Source organism: Polypterus senegalus, chromosome 11 (genome assembly GCF_016835505.1).
Source record: "Polypterus senegalus isolate Bchr_013 chromosome 11, ASM1683550v1, whole genome shotgun sequence".
NCBI classification, from domain to species: domain Eukaryota; kingdom Metazoa; phylum Chordata; class Cladistia; order Polypteriformes; family Polypteridae; genus Polypterus; species Polypterus senegalus.
The window spans coordinates 69,421,030-69,447,120 of record NC_053164.1 but is presented as its reverse complement, the minus strand read 5'-3'; positions in this window follow the sequence as shown (position 1 = coordinate 69,447,120).

Here is a 26,091-nt window from a genome sequence, read left to right as displayed (position 1 = left end):
CAGCCAGGACGGAATCTGCATTGTTTCTCTTGAATCCGAGATTCGACCATTGACTGAACTCTCTTCTCCAGCACCCCTGAATAGACCTTACCGGGGAGGCTGAGGAGTGTGATCCCCCTATAGTTGGAGCATATCCTCCGGTCACCCTTCTTAAAAAGGCGGACCACCACCCCGGTTTGCCAATCCAGAGGCACTGCCCCCGATATCCATGCGATGTTGCAGAGACGTGTCAACCAGGACAGCCCCACAACATCCAGAGCCTTGAGGAGCCCAGGGTGAACCTCATCTACCCCAGGAGCCCTGCCACCTCAGAGCTTTTTAACTACCTATATACATTTATGTGCTGTATGAAACTTAACACAGCTTCCCCACACTATTTGGAGTGTGAACAGAGAGCCCAATATGACATTGTTCCTCGTAGACACTGCCTGTTACATTCTCACTGCAAGTTTTATCCCAGAATCTTTTTTTTCTCTCTGATTTTTGCCATTTCTTTAATTCTTTCCTGCAGTTACATTTAATTATTAAGATGTGCTGCCACCTGAGCAACTACTTTTCTTACATCTTTTTGTTAGTGAGATATTTGTTTGTGATATTTTAGCATTAGTTCTAGATTCTATATTTCAACTTCCTTTATTGATGTTATATTACATATAGGGTGGCATGGTGGCGCAGTGGAAGCGCTGCTGCCTTGCAGTTAGGAGACCTGGGTTAGCTTCCTGGGTCCTTCCTGCGTGGAGTTTGCATGTTCTCCCTGTGTCTGCGTGGGTTTCCTCCGGTTTCCTCCCACAGTCCAAAGACATGCAGGTTAGGTGCATTGGCGATACTAATTTGTCCCTATTGTGTGCTTGGTGTGTATGCCCTGCGGTGTGCTGGTGCCCTGCCCAGGGTTTGTTTCCTGCTTTGCGCCCTGTGTTGGCTGGGAGTGGCTCCAGTAGGCCCCTGTGACCCTGTAGTTAGGATATAGATAAGGATAATGGATGGGTAGATATTACATATATAAATTTATCTTTAAATTTTCTTTCTAGGCATTTTTGATTTATTAAGTTATAGTTATCTTTTTATGTATTTTTGGATTTGGATATTTTGTTCATTTGGCTAACAGTTTTACACTCTTCATTAATTTTTTTCTTGCTCAATATAGTGTATAATTTTCTGGAGGCTTTTCTTTTAAAAAAATTACACGTTCCTGTAGTTGATTAGTTCATTTTTTTTTGGGGAGGGTTACATCAGGAATGGCATCCAGTGTAAAATTTTGCCAAATCAATATGCAGAATTCAATACAAATTTCCATACCGGATCGGTCAAGCCCCGGGTTAACAACGACCGCCACCAGTACTGTTAGCCAACAGGGTGCTGGCAGAAATTGGCCTACTGTTCGCCGAAGGAGAAGAAGAGGAGGGAGATGTGTCTGGAGGCAGGAGTAAAGTAAAGAGAGCGGAACTGAGGGTAAGAACTTTGAATGTTGGCAGTATGACTGGTAAGGGGAGAGAGTTAGCAGATATGATGGAGAGAAGGAAGGCTGATATATTGCGCGTGCAAGAGACTAAATGGAAGGGGAGTAAGACCAGGTGGATTGGAGATGGATTCAAATTGTTCTATCATGGTATGGATGGGAGGAGAAATGGGGTAGGAGTTATTCTGAAGGAACAGCATGTCAAGAGTGTTTTGGAGGTGAAAAGAGTGTCAGGCAGAGTAATGATTATGAAGCAGGAAATTGGAGGTGTGATGATGAATGTTGTTAGTGCATATGCCCCAAAGTTGGGTGTGCAATGGGTGAGAAAGAAGATTTTTGGAGTGAGTTGGATGAAGTGATGAACAGTGTGCCCAAGGGACAGAAAGTGGTGATTGGAGCAGATTTCAATGGACATGTTGGTGAAGGGAACAGTGGAGACGAGGAGTTGATGGGTAGGTATGGTGTCAAGGAGAGGAATGACACCATAGAACAGAGGATAGTGGATTTAGCCAAAAGGATGGACATGGCTGTGGTGAATACGTATTTTAAGAAGAGGGAGGAACATAGGGTTACGTATAAGAGTGGAGGAAGATGCACACAGGTAGATTACATCCTATGCAGAACAGTTGATCTGAAGGAGACTGAAGACTGCAAAGTGGTGGCAGGGGAAAGTGTAGTTAAGCAGCATAGGATGGTGGTCTGTAGGATGAAGTTGGAGATCAAGAAGAGGAAGAGAGTGAGGACAGAGCCAAGGATCAAATGGTGGAAGTTGAAAAAGGAAGACTGCAAGGTTGAGTTTAGGGAGGAGGTGAGACAGGCACTGGGTGGGAGTGAAGAGTTACCAGACAGCTGGGAAACTACAGCAGATGTAGTAAGGGTGAGAGCAAGAAGGATGCTTGGCGTGACATCTGGAAAGAGGAAGGAGGAAAAGGAAACCTGGTGGTGAAATGAGGAAATGCAGGAGTGTATACAGAGGAAGAGGATGGCAAAGAAGAAGTGGGATAGTCAGAGAGATGCAGAAAGTAGACAAGAGCACAAGGAGATAAGGCACAAGGTAAAGAGAGAGGTGGCAAAGGCTAAAGAAAAGGCGTATGATGAGTTGTATGAGAGGTTGGACACTAAGGAGGGAGAAGAGGACCTGTACCGATTGGCTAGACAGAGGGACCGAGCTGGGAAAGATGTGCAGCAGGTTAGGGTGATAAAGGATAAAGATGGAAACGTACTCACAAGCGAGGAGAGAGGCTGATGAATGAAGAGAATGAGAGAGAGAAGAGGTTGGATGATGTGGAGATAGTGAATCAGGAAGTGCAACGGATTAGCAAGGAGGAAGTAAGGACAGCTATGAAGAGGATGAAAAATGGAAATGCCGTTGGTCCAGATGACATACCTATGGAAGCATGGAGGTGTCTGGGAGAGATGGCAGTGGAGTTTTTAACCAGATTGTTTAATGGAATCTTGGAAAGTGAAAGGATGCCTGAGGAGTGGAGAAGAAGTGTACTGGTGCCGATATTTAAGAATAAGGGGGATGTGCAGGACTGCAGTAACTACAGGGGAATAAAATTGATGAGCCACAGCATGAAGCTATGGGAAAGAGTAGTGGAAGCTAGGTTAAGAAGGGAGGTGATGATTAGTGAGCAGCAGTATGGTTTCATGCCAAGAAAGAGCACCACAGATGCAATGTTTGCTCTGAGGATGTTGTTGGAGAAGTATAGAGAAGGCCAGAAGGAGTTGCATTGCGTCTCTGTGAACCTGGAGAAAGCATATGACAGGGTGCCTCGAGAGGAGCTGTGGTATTTTGTATGAGGAGTTGGGAGTGGCAGAGAAGTATGTAAGAGTACAGGATATGTACGAGGGAAGTGTGACAGTGGTGAGGTCTGCGATAGGAGCAATGGATGCATTCAACATGCAGGTGGGATTACATCAGGGATCAGCTCTGAGCCCTTTTTTATTTGCAATGGTGATGGACAGGTTGACAGACAAGATTAGACAGGAGTCCCCGTGGACTATGGTGTTTGCTGATGACATTGTGGTCTGTAGCGATAATAGGGAGAAGGCTGAGGAGACCCTGGAGAGGTGGAGATATGCTCTAGAGAGGAGAGGAATGAAGGTCAGTAGGAACAAGACAGAATACATGTGTGTAAATGAGAGGTAGGTCAATGGAATGGTGAGGATGCAGGGAGTAGAGTTGGCGAAGGTGAATGAATTTAAATACTTGGGATCAACAGTATAGAGTAATGGGGATTGTGGAAGAGAGGTGAAGAAGAGAGTGCAGGCAGGGTGGAATGGGTGGAGAAAAGTGTCAAGAGTGATCTATGACAGACGGGTATTAGCAAGAGTGAAAGGGAAGGTCTACAGGACTGTAGTGAAACCAGCTATGTTATATGGGTTGGAGACGGTGGCACTGACCAGAAAGCAGGAGACAGAACTGGAGGTAGCAGAGTTAAAGATGCTAAGATTTGCACTGGGTATGACGAGAATGGATAGGATTAGAAATGAGTACATTAGAGGGTCAGCTCAAGTTGGACGGTTGGGAGACAAAGTCAGAGAGGCGAGATTGCATTGGTTTGGACATGTGCAGAGGAGAGATGCTGGGTATATTGGGAGAAGGATGCTAAGGATAGAGCTGCCAGGTAAGAGGAAAAGAGGAAGGCCTAAGAGGAGGTTTATGGATATGGTGAGAGAGGACATGCAGGTGATGGGTGTAACAGAACAGGTGTAAGAAGAAGAAGAAGTTTAAAAATAATGTTCTTAGTATTCCTTTATCTATTTTTTTTAAATTTCTTTTCTGTTCTGCATTAGTTTTCTAAATTGTTTTGGTTAGTATTGATTGGTGTAACTATAAGGTTAAAGTGTGTGTTTTGCTTTTTTGGAACATTTTGTGGTATTTGATGCTCATTGATAGGCAAATTCTTAATACTGTGACATCGAAGGCCCTGCAAGTTTATCTTAGAACATTATTCATACATTCTTATCAAATTTGGAAAAAAAAGGTTGGAACATAGAGAAAATTAAATAAGGCATCTTTTTCCCTCTGAGTTACAGAAGGTAGGATAGGATTTTTCAAAGATATCACAATCAACTTTTCATGTCAGACAGTTGTCCCATGAGGTGTTAGAGGATTTAGGGTAAATATGAATCCAAAGTTATATGAAAAAATTATTAAAGATTTTTTTCACATTGTAACCTAAGTGTGGAGAATTTCTAAACTATATGTACAAGAGAGGCTGGACCCAATTACATCATTCACAATTAAAGTCTTGTACCATATAAAGATTGAATAAACTTAGCCCTGGTCACTCAATAATATTTATCATCTTGCTGTACATGGCTATATACTTTCTCTTGTCAGAAAGTGAATTTTTGCATTATTCTATAATCTTTTTCAATCTGAAGACAACTGTTCTCTAGAATTTGCTTGGTTTGGTTTTATTAGACATTCACTAAATCCTGATAAATACCCAATGGTAGAGTGAGACTAGACAGGTGATGAGCTTTATTAAGTTTGCACTCGGCTTTAAGTTCATCTCTAAGGTAAAGATTTCCCTCATGCTAGGAAATCTCTTGCCACAAAGTGACAAATGTATTTATGCAAAAACTTAACATACATTAATGACATGTTTCTTTCAGAAATTGATCTTATTAAATAACTTCTCCATAGAAGGTAAATCTGTAAAGTTCTCCCAAGGTTGCTGTGTTCTGCATTTATTCTAGCCTCACAGTCATGGAAGACTGAAATATTGTCATGGCACTTATTTATTTTCATCCTTTTTATTGATCAAGGTCCTGCTTTTCTATATTCACAGTGTTAGAACAGCCTGTTCCAAGAATATGTGGAACTCAGTATGTTTCCATTTTGCAATGGTGGTCTTGAATATCTTTGTGCATCCTAGAAATACTTCTGATTACTCCACAGTCTTCACTTCCCAGTCCTGTTTAAAACAATAGGCCTGTTGTTGAAGGGTGAGAATTTTGTTTCAGTGTGACACTACAGTTGACTAGCAGGGATTTAGAAAACAGGAAGAACCCTAAAGAGTAGCATCGGCATCACAGAACCTTTACGATAATTACTGTCATCTGGCGGACAATCGTTGTAATTACTTTTAAATGCATCTTTGTAACTTACTCAGCACTTGTTCTTTTCAGAAAGCATACCAACAAAAAATAAATATCTAAATACTGTATCATATTACATAGGCCTTAAGTCACATTTCCTGACTCTGACCATGAGTAGGTGACCTCAGTTGCCTGTGTATTTCATGATTAAAAAAATAAAATCTGTAAAGAGCTGTATTATATCCTGAAATTATAAGTTGTCTTGGATAAAAGTGTCACAAAAGTATAATAATTTAATTGAGTATTTTTTCCTGAAAAGGTAGACGTTATTGGCACCTTTTCTCCTTCAGAATTTATATTTCGAAGTTCCTTCAGCAGTAAACAAAGTGTGTTTAGCACAGAGGAGTCTGGATGTTTTTGATGAGGGGTGTAATTTTTGATTTTTTTTGTTTTTGGACAATCTCTTTTCATTAATTTATCATAACTGGTTTTCTGTTATTAAGGTTGACAGGACTGTATGAAATATTAACAAAGAGTGGTCTTGCAGTGTCTCCACATCAATAATGAGACAAAGAGACCAAAATAATACAATGAGGATGTTACTTATGAAGAAAATAAACATTAAGAGGGCTAAACAAAAGTGAATACAACAACCTTAAATAACAAACACAAAATAACCTGCTTCTTCTTTTCACATCATTCATGTATTAATTCCATCTCACCTTCCAGCTTGATACACTTCTGGCTATTAGGACTGAGGATACTGACTGATAATACTTCAGCCTGCAACTAATTTTAAGCCTTCCCCAAAACTACTTTCACAGTTAAGCATGTCTTCAGCTATTCCTTTCCTCAGCTTCATCTGCCAGCTCCAGGCATCCATAACTCCTTTTTACAGGGCCAGTCTGTCTCTGTTTCCCCTGACCTTACATACTCCTGATAACAGACCAGGATCAAATCTTTAATAGGTGGGCACTCAGTACTGCCTCTTGGTGATTATTTAGGCATCCCCAACACCTGCTGGGTCATCCACCTTCCTGTACCCAGGCTAATTTTCTTTCTCTCATGAGCTGGCTCTCCTGCCAACTGTCCATCTATGGCATTCAGCACACCCCTGCTGGTGGTTTACTCACACTGGTACTTGGAGAAGATCTCCCGTCTCCTGTGTGAATTCCCTTTTTACATTATGGGTTTGATCAGATATGTTTCCTGTCTGGTCTTTTTCTTATACCCTTTATCCCTTTTACACATTCTTTCCTAACCCATGGCAAACATTGCCATTTTTCTTTAATTTCAAGTGAAAAATCAAGTATTTATGGAAATCACATTTATAACTATTAAATAATTGTTTTGGATTTCTAATTTTATTTGTTAGTTAGGTTAACATTTTTTCTTTTATTTAAAAACTCTTCAGGCACCTGAAGTCTACGGCAGTTCTCTTTGCCTCTCCTTCAAGCAGATGTCGTCTGTATGATGTTTCCTCATCACCTATTTGACCAACAACAGGCAAGCCTGCAGCAGCTGTACGAGTAGAAAGAGATCTTTTAGCATCATAAATCTTAAATTTCTCTATCTTATTCATAAAATGAGACTCCTTTTACTGTTTACTCAGTGCATGTACGGTACTTTTTCCTGTTTGTGCATCACAAAAAATAGAAATAATATCTTCAATTAAATTATAACAATTCTTAAGATACATGTAGTCTTAGTCACAGAATCATACCTATAAAGTATTAAAGATAGTTTTGTCCAGTTTCTTGTCTTCGCGGAGGTTTGAGGGGATCCTGGGTTTTAAGGTTTTTCAGATCTTACAAAAATATTTTACTTATACACCTAGAATGAGAATGCAAGATGGAGCAAGTGCTTAACCTTATAATTTGGGCCTGTTTCTTGGCAAAGGGAGATTATGAATTATTGATTGCACAGATTTTAAAAGGAGGATGTTTTTCATTGTACCACAGTGTATTTGCTGGGCATACATTAGTCCAGCCTTTTGGGTGATAATTAATTCATCATTTGTTCATCATGGCTTGAAAAAATAAGCTTGCAATAATTATTCTTGCTGACTAGTTCAAGAAAAACGTCTGAGTCTATCAAGACTGTGATCTGACACATTGTTTATTATTACAATTAATATTGCTTATTTCAGATGAAATAGGCAGATTAACTGCCAGACGTGAGAGTTATTCAGTGTATATATACCAAGTCCTCTACAATTAAAAAAGAAAAAATCTTTGTAAGGATTGCATCCTATCTGCAATTGGGCTCATGCTCAGAGTGAAGTTCAGATTTAGTTTTGCAAGCCTTTATCTGAAACAGTGGTCTATATTGCCATTCCAAAGGAAAGAGGTCAATACTTACTTGGATCTAGAGTGGAAACATCTTGCACAGATTATTAGAATTTAATGCAGTCTGGAGACAACAACAACAACATGTATTTATATAGCACAATTTCATACAAACAATGTAGCTCAAAGTGCTCTTTACATGATGAAGAAAAAGAAAAAAGACAAAATAAATAATTAAAATTAGAGAACACTAATTAACATAGAATAAAAGTAAGGTCCGACGGCCAGGGAGGACAGAAAAAACAAAAAAAAAACCAGACAGCTGGAGAAAAAAATAAAATCTACAGGGGTTCCAGCCCACGAGACCACCAGCCCCCTCTAGGCATTCTACCTAACATAAATGACCTCAATCAGTCCTCATTGTATTCAGGGTTCTCATGGAAGAATTTGATGATGATGTTCATGTGGACTTCTGGCCTTTAATCCATCAATGTATGGACATTACGGTGCTATGATTAGGTGGTGGTGGCGCAGATTGCCACCACAGAAAACTGGAACAAGAACAGAAGAGAGAGTAGGGGTTAGTCCGGATTTTGGAGCCAGCATTAATAATAATGATAATTGAATATACAGAACATCAGGATTTAGCTAAGATGAAGCTATGAGAAAGCCATGTTAAAGTAATGTGTCCTCAGCAGTTTTTTGAAGTGCTCCACTGTATTAGCCTGGCGAATTCCTATTTGCAGGCTATTCCAGATTTGGGGTGCATAACAGCAGAAGGCCACCTCACCACTTCTTTTAAGTTTAGCTCGTGGAATTCTAAGTAAGTATGTATGTGGGGCCAAAATGAAACTAAAAAGAAAAAGCTAGGATCAGTGCCACACTTTTACTGGCCTGTACCAGTCAAGGGATGTATCCTTTAATCCTAAATTACCTGTGCTACCAGTATAAAATAGATTGAAAGCTAAGCAATCAACATAGACCTCAGTGTATTCAGAGTTAACATTTGCAGTGCATGATCTATTGGAATGTATTTTGTAATGCATAAAGTAATAAAATGCATTGCATTTTTCATTCCAACTGTTGGTGCATCACAGACATTTGTAGCAAAAAATGCACTGCATTATTCTTTCCAACAGATAGCACATCACAAACTTTAGCACTGTGTTTATGAATCCCATAGCAAATGGTGTATAACAGAGACATAGCAACCAGATGGGCACACAGGCACACACAGATACTTTCATTAAGGTGGATTAATTTACTAGGTGGGAGCTAAACCTGGACAGACCATCTGTCTATTACAAGGCCCAATTTTACACACACCCATGCTCAATGGGAGCATTTAGAATTTTGCCAAACTACTTACTCTGTTTTATGGATGTGGTAGTGAAATTGGAGAATCCAGGGACGACACACGAAGAACGTACACTGTCTAAATAGTTAAACCCGGGAGTGTGGATCTGGGATGCAGCACCGCTAACTATGGTGCTGTCCATTTTTCACTTGTTTTATGCTAAATTGTTTTCAGATAATGATGTAATGCTTCAGATAAATTATATATGTCTGTCCTATTTTTGGAGTTTTGATATATTGTAAAATTACTAACACTTTCCATTTTAGATAGTGTAAGACGCTAGGGGTTGCTGTTGCCCCTTCAAACCCAACAGACAGACACTCAGGACACTGGTTAAAAGCACCAAGAAGGCGTTTAATATTTCTATTCTTTAAATAGTGCCCAACGCACCACAGCCACCTCTAATACAAGTAACTATAATAACAATAAGCACAATTCTCTTTCTCTTTTCTCCTCCACACCTCCCAGCAAGCATTGTCTACTACCTCCCAACTCTGGCTTGCTTGTTGGGTCTTCAGCAGTCCTTTATATAGTTCTTGACCTTGACCTTGGATTTCCCTCCTCATGACTCAAGACTACTTCTGGGCTCTAAGGAAAGCATGACTCCCCTGGTCCTTCCATATCATCCCTGGCGGCACCCACGACACCCAACAGGTCTGAGATAATGAACCTCAAGTCCCAGGATGCCCTGTGAGAATCCAGGGCACTGCTATACCCCAGGGGAGCTGCCATCTAGCGTCTTGGGGGAGGCAGTGTCCAAAAGTAGCTGCCTTTCCCAATTCTTTCATTCTCGGGTGTCCCAGCTGGGCTGAGCTGCTGGCCATCTTTACAATAGATTCTACTTTATTATTTTAAAGAAACTCAAGAATATAGAAATATTATAAACAACAACCACCTTCCTTAAACAAATACAAGAATTACAAAAAACAAAATAAAACAAACAACTTCTTGCTTGGCTAATAACAAAACAGTAGTTATAGTGAGGCATTATTAACGCGTATTGATGTAGGCATAAAGGAGCTCCAGTAATGTTTCTTTTGTTGATTAATTTGTTGGATACAAGTACTTAATGAAGGATGAAAGTCAGCACTGTTCAAAATGGCCATCAACTTTGTTTGCATTCTCTCTCTGCAACCACCTGCAGTGGGTAAAAAGTGAGTCTCATAACTGAGCCTGGCTTCATAATCAGATTGTTCATTTGGTGGGCCTCTCTTGAATTGATGTTAACATCTCAGCATAATACATCTCAGAAAATGACATTGGCAATCATAGAGATAAAGAACAAGTAAAGGATGTCACTTCCCACATTAAAGGAACTCTGTCACCAAAAAACAAAAGTTTGCTCTGCCCTCTCTTATAGTTTCACTAGACCAACCCAACTTGCCTTTGTTTTGACCCCCCAACTATCTGTAGCAGTTCACCATAGTGAGGCTCTCTGGTGCAGTGAAAGTCAAAAAAACAGTCCCTTTGTTTTGCTGATGTTGAGCTGCAGGCAATTCTCTTTGAAACAAGAAACAAATTTCTCCACCTAATTCTTATATTCACTCCCTATGATTCAATCATAGGAGTATATCATCCAGTGTACAGAACAAAATAATGCTAGAGTACATTACATTAAAGGGTTCTAAACAATAAACAAAAAACAACAAAACCCTACAGAGTCCTAAAGACAATAATGACCCAATACTACAAAGAGAAGGAGGTCACAAAATGGATATTGGAGCTGTATATGTAACCAATACCATCTACTGATACTTCTTGTATTAACTTTGAAAAAAAAACATTAAATAGAAAATATTGAAGATAACGATAAAACAAAGCATTAAAATATCAAGCACATTTTTAACATTATCACTTTCACTTCATACAATTGATGGATGCAAAGATGGATTATTTACCTAAAGCTTAAGAAGGTATTTTACACAGCCTGTATGGATCTTCCTGAAAAGTGGGTTGTGATGTACGTATTAATGTGGCGCATAGCCATTATAAAATGAAACCTAGATATGCCTGCATATGTTGCAATTCATGTTAATTAAATGGCACAATATTTATGATAAGTGTTCAGTGGTTATTAATGTCCAAATTTACTTCTAATACTTGCCTTCAAAATTCTTAAAATATTTAAGGAACATATATTCGTTATCTCTTTTTTTTTATTTTTCAAGGTTTTAAAATTTGTAAATCACAGTGTTTAAAATGTAATTTTGTTGCTTTATATTACTTTGACCCAGGATTTGTTTCACAGTTGAGTTGCCCTTTGTACGAGAATTAAAATTTCATTCCACATTCAAAGCAATACTTCTGGGTTGTCTGTCAAATGTAAAGTGACTGAAGGATAGTTTGAACGTAGGCCTTGTATTACAGTATACTGGTTTCCATGCCATGACCAACTCCTTCCTGTGCACTGCTACCACAATAATCCCATCACCACCAACGAAGTGGATACTTGATTTTGCTGCAGAATAGTACCATCTAGCGGTAGAATTAGAATTATTTTCTTTGAAATAAAACATACATAATGAAGGCTGTCCCTGTGACCCTGTAGTTAGGATATAGTGGGTTGGATAATGGATGGATGGATGGATGGATAATGAATGCTGTGTTTCTGAAACATTTCTCTATAATGTTTTCTTGTTTGCAGCATGGGAATTATCCTTACGTTTTCTACTTGTACATACACAGTGATGCAGCCCTTCACTATCTAAATAACTGGGCACTAAGCAAAAGGCAGGAAGCAGGCCTGAATTATGTACCAATATATAGCAGGGCCCATTCACACACGTGCACACATACACAGGGACAGTCTGGTGCCACAAATTACTCTAACCTGAATATCTTTGCGGATACGATGGAAAACTGAAGAATCCAGAGAAAACTCACAGAGAATTTAGGGGAACATGTAAAATCCACTATAATAACAACCAGGTGTGGGATGTAAACCCAGTGCTAATCACGGCACCATCATGCCGCCCAACATGCATACAATTCTCAAACACAATTAATCCAATTCATGGTCATGGGACAATAAAAACTATCCAAGCAACACTTAATGCAAAGCCATTACAGGGGTCACACAAGCATAAACCAGCATTCAGACTTGCACTTGTGAAGGGCGATTTGCAATTGCTAATTAACCTAATCAGCACATCTTTGGGGATGAGTGAGGAGAGCTTGCAATGACACTGGTTGTACATGCAAACAACGCACAGATATATTTAAAAAAATATTTAATTACCGGTACAACATTTTAGACAGTGATAATAAGAAATAAATGATCAAATATGTTTTTAATAGTATCCCTTTCACTTAACAAAGTGAACTGGGGGAATATTTGATTAAACTTTCTATGAATTCTACACCTTGTTAATCATATTTAGCAAAGCTCCACCAGTAGCAGAAAGATACATAAATAAAATCTAATTAGATGGTGCAGAAACCAGTGAATAGTACTTTTATTTCCCTGGAGCCACATAGTCAGATTACATTGACCAAATTTTTGTATTTATCGTTGCTCTGATTAAAATAAAATCCAATAACTGTAATGAAGTTTACATACTTATAAATTATTCTAACGTTAAATATCAGCTATTTTCAGTGATTTAAGACTTGATAAAAAACAGCATATTATTACATAACTGCTCAATGTCCTAGAACAGTCTTGCAGAAGTCATACTGTTAGCATATCTGAGATGTGAGCAACATTTCCTCTGGATTTCTGGCAATCAAAGGAATATCCTTTTCATTCTGAAAAACACTCCATCCAAATGACCCATAAGAGCTCTAACTCAAACTCAAGAAAGTTTCTGGCACTGTGAATTACAGTGGATAAAGAAAAGAATCACCCACTTCAAAATATTCATGTTTTGTTGATTTGCAGCCTGAAATGAAGATACACACACAAAAATATTTTTCCAGCAGTATTTACTCAATGTAACTTATAAAAGTGAAAGATATAATAATAATAAAAATAATAATAATACATTTTATTTATTCGTAGGCACCTTTCTAAACACTCAAGGACACTGAACAATAGATAAAACATACATTATAAACAAAACTAAAATATAAAAATTTAAATCAGACAGAGCAATTGTAATCAAAGAGAAAAAGCAGTCTTAAACAAATGAGTTTTAAGTTTAGATTTGAAAAGTGAAAAGGATTCAATATTTCTAAGCTCAGACGATAGTGAGTTCAAAAGCTGGGGAGCTGAGCATTCAGTTGGTGGTAAGACGGACGAAGGGGACAGTCAAGTGGATGGAGGATGAGAATCCAAGGGTACGGGAAGGAATGACAATATGGAGGAGGTCAGACAGATATGGAGGGGCAAGGCTGTGGATAGCCTTAAAAGTTAGAAGGAGAATTTTGAATTGAATGCAGAACTTAACTGGAAGCCAGTGAAGCTGCTGCAAGATGGGAGTGATATGGTGAATAGAGGGGGTTCTAGTAATGATGCAGGCAGCTGAATTTTGGACCAGTTGAAGCTTATAAAGAGATTTGTGAGAAAGACCAAAGAAAACAGAATTGCAGTAATCGAGACGAGAAGTGACAAGGCTATGAACAAGGATAGCAGTGGTGTGGGGAGTGAGGGAGGGGAGAATACGATTAATGTTATGCAGGTGGAAATATGCAGACCGGGAGATGTTATTGATGTGGGACTGAAAAGATAGAATACTGTCAAGGATGACACCCAGACTTTTAACCTGTGGGGAAGGGGAGACAGAGGAATTATCAATAACAAAGGAAAAATGATCAGTTTTAGATAATGTTGATTTTGTACCAATGAGGAGAACCTCAGTTTTAACACTATTTAATTTAAGAAAAATTGAAGAAAAACAGGATTTGAATTCTGCTATGCAATCAATAAGCGAGGAGGGTGGAAAGGAAACAGTAGGTTTGCTAGTGAGACAGAGCTGGGTGTCATCAGCATAACAGTGGAAACTAATTTTATATTTACAAAAGATATTACCAAGGGGAAGGAGGTAAATAATGAAAAGAAGGGGCCCCAAGACAGAGCCCTGGGGCACACCTGAATTAACAGAGATGGATTGGGATGTGAAAGTTTTAAGCTGAACAAACTGAGTGCGCCCTGAGAGGTAGGATCTGAACCAATCTAGTGGTGTGTGGGTAATGCCAATCGAAGATAATCCATTGAGAAGAGTAGTGTGACAATAGTGTCAAAGGCTGCACTCAGATCAAGGAGGATGAGTATAGTGATTAAACCAGAATCAGCTGCCATAATGAGGTTGTTAGTAATTTTGATAAGTGCCATTTCTGTACTATGGAGGGGGCGAAAACCAGACTGGAACTGTTCATACAGATTATTTTGAGATAAATGAGAATGAGGTTGAATAGCCACTATTTTTTCAAGAATTTTGGAAATGAAGGGTAGATTAGAGGAAAGGAAAGGAATTGAGGCACTACAGGGCGACATCAAGCAGCGCCTTGAAATGCTGCGAAGAGCAGAACTCTTGAGAAAGCAACGTAAGAAGAAAGAGTGGACAAGGACTGCCTTCTACAGAGATCCCTACAAGTTTGCCAAAGATCTCTTTGTCAAGGAGAAAACTGGGACCCTTAAAGTACCTACGAGGGAATTAGAGGAGCACCTGAGCAAGACAAATTCTGACAATAAGAGGCATGTGCCAGTCACCATCCCAGAGGACATGCCACCTATCCAACCACCTGAGCATCAGCTGGACGAAAGACCCCCTACATGGAGGGAAGTTGAGACCATATTAAGACGGGCAAGATCAGCATCAGCCCCTGGGCCCAACGGCATTCCGTATAGGCTCTACAAGAACACCCTAGGCGTCTCAAAGTACCTCTGGAAGCTGATGAAAGTGGCATGGGAGAAAGGAATCATACCTAAGGCTAGGCGAAGGGCAAGTGGGATCCTGATTCCTAAGGAAAAGAACTCCTCAACCATCTCTCAGTTCCGCCAGATCAGCGTACTAAATGTGGAAGGAAAGATCTTCTTCAGTGTTGTGGCCCAAAGACTATCAGCGTTCCTGCTGAAGAACAACTATGTTGACACCTCTGTGCAGAAGTTAGGGATAAGAGGATTCTCAGGATGTCTAGAGCATGCAAGTATGATTTGGAACCAAGTGCAAATGGCCAAGAAGGGAAATAAAAATCTGCATGTGGTCTTCTTAGACCTGGCCTATGCCTTCGGATCAGTGCCTCATGAGTTACTGTGGACAGCCTTCAACTTTTTCTATGTCCCAGAGACCATCACAAGGCTGGTAAAAGCCTATTTCCAGGACCTGCAGTTCTGCATTACACTCCAAGATAAAACAACTGCTTGGCAGTCCCTGCGGATTGGCATAATGGTGGAGTGCACCATCTCCCCACTGGCCTTCACCATGGCAATGGAAATAATTATTCGAGCTGCACGGTGGGTGGTTGGAGGTGAACGTCTGAAGAGTGGGCTGCGTCTTCCTCCGATTAGGGCATTTATGGATGACATGACAATTATAACATCAACTAAGGCATGCACCAGACGCCTGCTGGACAAACTCCAGGGTAACATCAAATGGGCACGAATGGAGATTAAACCAGAAAAATCCCGTAGCATCTCCATCGTTAAGGGCCAGTTCGTCAACGAGAGATTCCATGTTAATGATGTGCCGATACCAACAATCCTGGAAAAGCCCATCAAAAGCCTCAGACGTTGGTACAATGCAGAGCTAAAAGACTCCGAACAGGTGGAACAACTCAGGCAGGACACTATCAGCGGCCTAAAGCAAATTAACCATAATGCTCTCCCAGGGAAGCTGAAGCTCTGGTGCTTTCAGTTTGGATTGTTGCACCACCTCATGTGGCCAATTTCCATCTATGAGGTCACCCTATCCCATGCCAAGCGGCTGGAGAGGCTGGTGAAGGTGCGGAGGTGGCTTGGATTACCCAGATGCCTCAGTAGCATAGGCCTATATGGCAATGGAGCGCTCTCTCTTCCAATATCAAGCCTGGTAGAAGAGTACAAATGTTGCAAAGCAAGGCTTGAAATGACCCTCACGGAATCTAGGGATCCCTTGGTCAGAGGCGCTGCTCCAACCTTGGTAACAGGGAGGAGGTGGAGGCCAGGAGCAGCAGTGGCACAGGCAAAGGCTGCCCTGAAACATCGGGATATAGTGGGGCAAGTCCAAACCAGCAGAGGGGGCCTAGGCCTGAGTACAACACCCACATGGCAGAAGGCTAACCCGTTAGAATGGCAACGCCTGGTTATAGAGGAGGTGTGCCACCAGGAGGAAGGAGACAGATGTGCTAAGGCTGTGTCACAAGCCAAGCAAGGCCGCTGGATGAAGTGGGATGGTGTGGAGAGGAGAAAGATCACTTGGAGCGAGCTGTGGAACATGGAGTCCAATATGCTGAGCTTTACCATCAGAGCCACATATGATGTCCTGCCCTCTCCAACAAACTTGCATCTTTGGTTTGGAGAGGATCCGGCCTGTCTCCAGTGTGCTGCCCCAGAAACTCTTAAACACATCCTGGTGGGTTGCAAGATGAGCCTTACACAAGGCAGATACACCTGGCGCCACAACCAAGTGCTGAGGAGCTTGGCAGCTGCACTGGAGATCAAGAGGGTAACTACCAACGCCATACCCTTGGAAGCTGCGACTGCCTCTCGGCAATGAACCTCTTTTGTCCGTGAGGGGGAGAAGCAGCCGGCCAAAAGAGCGTCTCTAGTCGCATGTCCACTGAATGCAGCCCGAGACTGGGACATACAAGTGGATTTAAATCAAAGACTAACTTTCCCACCTGAAATCGCAATAACAAATCTGCGACCAGACCTGGTCCTTTGGTCTAAATCCTGTCGACGTGTGTTCATTGTGGAGCTGACAGTCCCATGGGAGGAAGCCATCGATGAGGCATTCGAAAGGAAAAATCTGCAATATGCAAACTTGGCAGATGAGGCAGAGCACCGGGGCTGGAAAGTGTTTGTGCATCCAGTGGAGGTGGGCTGCAGGGGTTTCGTAGCTAGTTCCACCACGAGGCTGCTGAAGGAGGTAGGAGTCAGTGGGCAGGCTCAGCGGAAGACCATCAAGGAGCTGGCAGATACCGCAATAAGAAGCAGCCATTGGTTGTGGCTGAAGCAGAATGAGACCGTATGGGCTGCTCATTTAGCCTCCAGCGCGGCACACACCCAGGTCTGATCAGCCTGTGGTCGGCTGTCCTCGGGCGAGGGTGTATTGTGATAAAGGCCGAAACACCCAATGACCCCAGGGTACACAACTGATGATGTGTCGTATTGGAGGCAGTAGCACTACCAGATGAAAACCCATGAAGACACCTCCAGTCCTATCTAAGAAATAAATGCTGTCCTGATTACAAAGGGATTAAAACATCTAGTCCTAGTAGACATAATAAGATGAAAATTACTGAAATTAGTCGGATTGGCACCAGGTTTTTTCAGTATGGGGTTACTGCAGCAGTTTTAAAAGATGAAGGAACAGTACCAGTAGTGAGAGAAGAGTGGATTATAGGAGAAATAAAAGGGACCAGAGAGGGGAGGCAGGCTTTGACCAGAACTATAAGGAGGGGGTCCAGATGACAGGTGGATGGCTTAGACGTATGTTGTCAGAAGAGACCAAAATCAAACTATATGGCCTCAACGCCAAACAATATATCTGGTGGAAAGCCAATACAGCCTACCTTCCAAAAAACACCATACCTACAGTAAACATGGAAGTGGTAGCATCCTGTTGTCAGGATGTCTCTGTGCAGCAAGAGACTGACAACTCAAAACAAGATATTCCCTTTATATTAAGGCATAGGCAATTCCCTGTTCATTTAGCATATTGTATGACTATCACCAAGTCACAAGGACAAACATTTAATAACGTCGGAGTTTATTTGCCAGGCCCTGTTTTTACCCATGGCCAGTTGTACACTACATTTTCCAGAGTTACATCTAAAGCCGGGTTAAACGTACAGGTACTTGCGGTTTACACACAGGGGAATATTTTCGCTGACAACAACGTTTTTGCAATAAATTGCATTTTCCAAAAATTATTATAAATGTTGGTATACTACATTACCTGATGGCCACACTTCACACATACTGACTTACATGTACCCCGCATTTCCCTTCTTATCCAATATGTTCTGTTAACATGTTCATGTTAAACATTGTATAGTAAATATTCATGCTGTTAAGTGACTATAATAACATCCCATACTAATCATGTGACTATTGTAATACTGAGTCCTCTCACAAGTCACTACTTATTAAAATAATCTGCTTTCTTACTGTAACGTGTAATGTTCTTCTCTCCCTTATCATAATTTCATTAACGCTTTTGTTCTTGCAAAATTTTCACAAGCACGATTTGCTATTACTATATTAAAAACGTAATTGATTCAAAACAGTGTATTAACTAACATCACAAGCACTTTCCTAATAAGTGCCATGTGAAACAAAAAACATTTATTTGTCCAAACTCAGAAAAATATTTCTGTTCAAGATACTGGGTTACCAAATATCACAAGCCAAAAAACAGGACACAAAAATAAAAAAAAGAAAAAAAAAAAGACTATAATGAGTTACAGGGCTTGAAGTTTTTCTCCTTAAGTATTTACTTATGCCATAGTGTGATCGCTGCACACCGTTTCAGAACCATTGATCTAAGGCATCGCCATTGTGGATTTGTCTAATGTTTGTTAAGAATTATACAATAGGTAAAATTTCAAAAAGGATGTGAATTGAAAAAGGTAAACTTTGTTTGGGAATGATAGGCTGCAGTGTAGAAACAGTTTTATAAAAATCACCTGGACTCCCCGAGAGGTGCCTAACCAGGCGTAAGGTAACCCTGTCAAGATGGGGTAATGCAGGTAAAGATCAGAACAAGTGTAGACACTGTCATCATCCACCCGCATGTGCAGTGTTCTTCTTTCCTTTGTATGGCAGGCTGACGTCACTTCCAGTGATCCATTCAGTGATGGACCTTATTCCACCCAATGATTTCTCTCAAATCCTGTATTTACTTTTCTGCTCAAAAACTACTGCTTTTTCCTTTATAATTTATATACATCATAAGTTATCTTAATGGAAATTTTTTATTTACTCAATTTATCAGTTAGTTTCTGGTGTTCATTCCACTTATTTATTATAAAGCATTATAAAGTGTTTTACTATTTTTTCCCCATATTGTATGCAATACCCATTTTTATGCTTTCCAATATAATATAAATACTGATTAAGTCCACAGTATCCTAATAAAAATCTGTTAATTATTATATCTTCTCTCCTTGACTGATTGTTATGTTTAATTTGATTCTTAACTGTTGGTTTTAGTTGAAATACGTGCCTTCCCCTAATGCCATATTGCCATACTATTTGCCATTCAGTTATATTAATTTTTAAATAAAATTTTTCATTTAATTTTTCCCCGAAGATAATTCTAAATCTAGTTGTTCTTTATTCAGTGCCTTTTATGCCAATTCAAGAGTCTCATCATACTTTATTGGTACATAATCCTGTTAATTTACGTTTTATTTCTAAAATTAAATCTTCTCTGTTGCTCATTTTCCCAGACCGTAATGCTAACAAGGACAATAAAGAATCTGTTAAAACAGCAGCTTTCTGAAACTTTATTTCAGTTAGCCATTCAAGGGCCAAAGAAACTGGCAGAATTTCAACAGAAAAAACTGATAACTCATCCAATACCCTGATAGCAAGCTCCTTCTCAAAATTTTTTATATAAAATCCTGATGCCACTATATACAGTATCCTTTCATCATTCTCTGTCTAATTGCATTTAAACCTTATACTGCCTATCTCAATATTCACTTATTATATAAGTGCGGTACATTAATAAATTCTTAATTTTTACCACATCACTTGGATTGAAATCTATATTTGGCTGAACTAGATACCATGGTAGCATTACTGAAATCATGTTATTTGTTATTGAAAATTCATTTATTCCCAAAACAGATACGAATGTTATCACTCTTTTCCATTAAGACTCATGTTTTATTTTCCCATATTGATTTCTCCAACAAACCTCTCAAAATTCCAACAATTAGATGATTATCATCTTCTCTTAAATAGGCACCGTAGTTAACATCAAACAATCATCTTCTAAAACCTAATGTCATTATTCCTACTTCTGCTAGCATCACAGTACATTAGTAGGAGGTGATGGAAAAGCAGCTAAACATATTTTAATTACCCTGAACTGTATTTTACCAAGTTGTGCTAACAATCCTGAGACACCTGAAGCATATTTTGCAAAGCCATAATCCAAAATAGGTATAATCAAAGAAGTATATACTTTGAATGGTACTGTTCTCTTAGTCCCCCATATCTGTCCAGACAAACATCTCACAACATATAGTCTAATATTACATTTCGTTATCATCTCTTGAATATGTAACTTCCAATTCAGTTTAGTATCAAAGATCATTTCCAAAAATCTAAATTCATTCTTCCATTCTATCAGATCAAAGATTTACTTTTTAAAATTTGCCTTAATAAGAAGCAAACCACCACGGTTGTTGATGTTTAAAACCCCAATTATTCGCCTATACTGTATGTCAATGTTTGTGACTGCACTTTGCACTTTCCCAAGGAGGTTCTCAAAGTTTCTTTGTCTCTTCGAAATTACCCTATCAACTGCAAGCAGAGAGATCTCAACATCTGACACCTCACTAGATAAATCGTTTATTATTAAATTAAATGTAATTGGACTGAAACACTACCTTGTGGTGTAACATTGTGCTGTTTTAATTTCTATTGATATTTTATTGACTAGCTTTACTTTAAGGGTCCTTTCAGAAAAAAGTCCCTAATCAGACCACAGTCTTGTCCTTTCATACTGCGCTTGCGCATTTTTTGTTGCACCAGTACATGTGCATTTAAGCACAGTCAAATTTGTGCAGTACATAACATGGTTCATTCATATTCTCAACCATCCAATGCCCCTTACCTTACCTTACCTTACCTTACCGGTATCTCCATTCCACCTCACTGGCTCTATTAAAAACTACTTTTTTATGTTGATTAATCATTTGCAGGAAATGGTTAAGGTTTTGGAACTCAAACCATGAGACTGTTAATTCCAGCCCTGCTACTGACCCCATGAATTGTAAAAACAAACATTTTCTAAGCAATTGTATCTCAAATGTTGTAAATTGCCTTAGATAAAAGCATCAGCCAAATAATAAGCAATAACACTAATGAGAAAATGCACACTGGTATATTCTGATCCTGGAAAATGTGCTCCTGTTGTGTTTATAAATCGTTGGATGGCATCAGATTCAGATTTTCACCTCAGACATGCAGCACTGTCATCATTGAGTGTGCACAATGTAGGACAAAGTGGGCATTGCCCATTCGTTTAGGCTTTAGTGGCACACCAGGCATGTTAAGAAAGCAGATTTAAAATGGATGCAGACATCTAACTTCTTCTTCCCCCAGCTTGCCTTCCAAATTAAGTGACTAAGCTTTTTGTGCCAGGGCCAGCTTATACTTCAACTAATTACAAAGGTGTAAATCAGAGTTGCACTGACATCTTGGTAGAGGCTCGTTTGCAGAGACTTCTTGAGCCAGAAGGTGCAAAATGAACTCAAGAAAGAATAAATCAACAAATGACAACTCTGATGAACAGAAAAACTTGTCTATGAGGTGACACTGACTTTATAACTCAGAAGTGACTTTAATCCAATCAGGAGAAGGTATACATTCCCTTAAAACTTGCTGCACTATCCTGAAGATTCCATCTGGCTCTCTCAGGTGGCTCTCTCAAGGAAACTCTAAGGAAACTCTCAGGGGATTCCCTGGGTCACTCTGCCCCGGGGTCATTCCTGAGCACACTCACCAAAAATGACTGAAAATCTCTGAAACAATTCTCTCTGAAACTAAATTCTGATGAGCCGCTCTTTCCTCTTTGGAGAGATGAAGCTGACAGTCTCTTCTCATTGTATCCCTGGGAACTGAAATTCAGTTTGCCAAGCTAAACAGTGAGCCAGTCTGAAGACTGAGAAACAGCCATCACTTCAAGAAGGGTACTTCAGTATCTAAACTCTTGTGTCAGAGAAAGTGTAACGCTTTTTCATATGAAATTGCAAATGACACAGCAAAGGGCCTAACTGAGAAAAGCACTGCACACCGCAGACAAAGGATCACACATCAAAGAGAAAGAGTGCACTCCAATGCAAGAAGAATTCTCCATTTGAACTTGGAGTAACAACAAAGTAACAAGTCCACACAACATCGGACATCACCTTTAAAGACTTGGTATCATTAAACTATTTATCAGTGCCAAGATTACAACTCTTTATAATCAGTAAACAACCAGCCTCTCTATGTTATATGTTTCAGGGACTTTCGGTAAGGGGAGGCAGGTGAGGCTCTTTATGAAAAGTAAAAAAATACTAATAATGATAACATTAAATAAATTTGCCCACCGGTCTGTGCTATATATTTGTTTTCTGTATGAATACAATAATTTTGATAATTTGTATACTCAAATTCGCTGAATTTGCACATTTCCTATTCAAATACATGGGAGAAACGCGAGATGTGGCAGTGACGAGCTTCACAGTACTGTGAAACACTGAAGGGGGTGCATGTGAGCCCAACAGGTGCTTATTGCTGCTGTTCTATGCAGAGGCTCTGGGCGCCATTAGGTTGGCAATGTCAGAAAGTCAAGTCCGTTTATTTAAATTTTTTGTTCTGGCTGACTGCCAAAATGGAAGATTAAGAATTTTAAATATAAGGAGGACTTTTACAAGAAAGTGACAGAAATTTTTGTGGAGAAGGATAGGCGCATGGACTTCATTTGCAAACAAAGGTAAGACCATAAACGGTTTTCAGTTTTATAAAAAATGGGATCAGAATGGAGAAAAACCAATCCAATATTAAAAAACTACATTTTGACCTTAAATAAAATTTTCTTTCTTGTTATCATTTTGTTGAACAGTCTGTATTAAAATTGATTAAAGCATCAGAATTAAAATCTTTTAAAAACAACTAAACATTTCAATTAAGGTCAAAATTGAAATCTGTTTTTTTTAACACCACTCTATACTTTTATTTGTATTGAATGAGTATGGAATTGCAACAGCAAATTTAGAACACGTGGATGCTGCAGAGCAAATGCGCTCTCTCCGCTATCTCGAGCCGCTAGAAATGTAACATTCTTTCTAAATATGCTCCTTACCTATATGTGTGTAAAAATGCTAATGAGATATGAAACATAACCAGTAGTCAATGTGCATGCTGCCAAATGAATAGTGAATAAGCTACTCTTCTGGGTTCATATATTTGTAAATCTGACTCCACACCAGCCACGAACCTCACTGCATGTCACTGTCTTGTCTGTCTGTGTCCTGTGTTATATGTCAACATATATATACAATTATCATATTTCTATAATCCTTGTGAAACACTGTGCTTCTGTTCCCTTGATGTAAGTCTAACAGCTGGAGACCCGCCTACTAAAATAAAGACAGTAAGGTTAATAAAATATGAAGGTTGCTGAATTATATGATTAAGTAGCTGAAATATCCAGCGGTGCGTGGGAGAACAAAAAAAGTTGTTTTTTTTTTTAAATTGAGAAAAATATAATTATGGAGCTCATCAGAAACATTCCGAGCATCAACTGGATGATAACATACATACAAGACCAAAAGATTGTTACAGTCTGTTTTATATATTTATTGGAAGGTGCTTTGTGGAATAAAAACTGTTTAATGTATTTATATTCTTATATTGTGGAATGTATTTCTGTGTCAGGGGTTCTCTGGTGCCCCCTTGTGGTTACTAATCGTCACTGGATGATGACATACACGGTTACATTCTGCTTTATATATGATTGCTGGCATTATCAAAGGCAAAACTGATAATTAATTATTTGAATGAAATTTACCCCATTTCCTACAACCTTTCCTTTTTTAGAACTGGTGTACCCCTGACCTTTGAAAAGAGGTAATGTATGCCTGACTGAATTTGTGGATGTGTGTGAATTTATAATACATAACAGAATGTATTGAATTATCTTCTTTTAAGAACTGTTTAAGAAAAGGGAGGTTGTATGAACATTATATTTTAAATATAATTTTAGAAATATATTTACTTTTGCCAATGCTTCAAATACTTTAATTCTGCTTTGTCATTTTCCCATTAATTAACCAATTTTCTATGGAGTTTTCTCCCTTAAATTCTTTCCTGATAATTACAATGCTAAAAGGCTACAAGAAATATGGGATTATATACAGTACATAACCTTAATAAACATACAACTTACAAGTTGCCTCCAGTTTGACCAGGGGGTGTTGGTGTGTCTAAAAATAAAATAAAGTTAGGTTGTGATGTGCATACCACTTTTTTCCCCTCTTTGGTACAAAGACCTTAGTGCCATGTTTCTCAAGTTCAGTCCTGGTCCCCTGTGGCTGCAGGGCTTTGTTCCAATTGTTTTCACAATTAATAAGTCCTTTTCCTTCTTATTGATCTAATTGTTTAATTAACTTTTTTCTCTTATTTTGCATTCAGAAAAGGAAAGTTGCATGAACATTATATTTTAAATATAATTTTAGAAATATATTTACTTTTGCCAATGCTTCAAATGCTTTAACTCTGCTTTGTAATATTCCTATAAATTCGTCAAATTTCTATGAAGTTTACTCCCTTAAATTCCTGATAATGACAATGCTAAAAGGCTGCAGTTACTTCAGTGTCAGGCACAGCCAGTGTGCCAATTAGTAAATAACTGTTTAAATAACCGTAAAACATGGAAAAGCAGGACAATAATTGTGATCACAATAATAAAAAACATAAAAGCCAAAATAGACAACACTAAATGATTCCTATGTAAATGCTTTCTAAATTACAAAGAAATTTACACTTCAAAACAGAAAATGGAAAAGAGTAGCTTGTTAATTTTGGTGGAAGCCCAAAAAGGCAGAACATAGTTAGGATGAAAACCCACCAATACAGTGGTCCCCCAAGGCTGAATTTGAGCACCACTGCCTTAGTAGATATGGTCATATGAAAAAGGGGAACCCCACTCAGCCTGCATAATAATTTACTCTACTTTCAACAAAGAAGATAACAGTGGTATGTCTTTCATTTCCTAGGAACATCTGAGTACTGGGGTGTTTTCTGAACAAAGATTTTTAGTGAAGCAGTATTTAGTTGTATGAAATTAAATCAAATGTGAAAAACTGTCTGTGCAAAAATTTGGGTCCCCATGTAATTTTGCTCAATTTGAATGCCTGTAACTGCTCAATCCTGATTACTTGCAACACCAAATTGGTAGGATTAGCTCGTTAAGCCTTGAACTTCATAGACAGGTGTGTCCAATCATGAGAAAAGGTATTTAAGGTGGTCAATTGCAAGTTGTGCTTCCCTTTGACTCTCCTCTGAAGAGTGACAGCATGGGATCCTCAAAGCAACTCTCAAAAGATCTGAAAACAAAGATTGTTCAGTATCATGGTTTAGGGGAAGGCTACAAAAAGCTATCTCAGAGGTTTAAACCGTCAGTTTCAACTGTAAGGAATGTAATCAGGAAATGGAAGACGACAGGCACAGTTGCTATTAAACCCAGGTCTGGCAAGCCAAGAAAAATACAGGAGCGGCATATGTGCAGGATTGTTAGAATGGTTATTGACAACCTACAGATCACCTCCAAAGACCTGCAAGAACATCTTGCTGCAGATGATGTATCTGTACATTGTTCTACAATTCAGCACAATTTGCACAAAGAACATCTGTATGGCAGGGTGATGAGAAAGAAGCCCTTTCCTGCACTCACACCACAAACAGAGTTACTTGTTGTATGCAAATGCTCATTTAGACTAGCCAGATTCATTCTGGAACAAAGTGCTTTGGACTGATGAGACAAAAATTGAGTTATTTGGTCATAACAAAAAGCACTTTGCATGGCGGAAGAAGAACACTGCATTCCAAGAAAAACACTTGCTACCTACTGTCA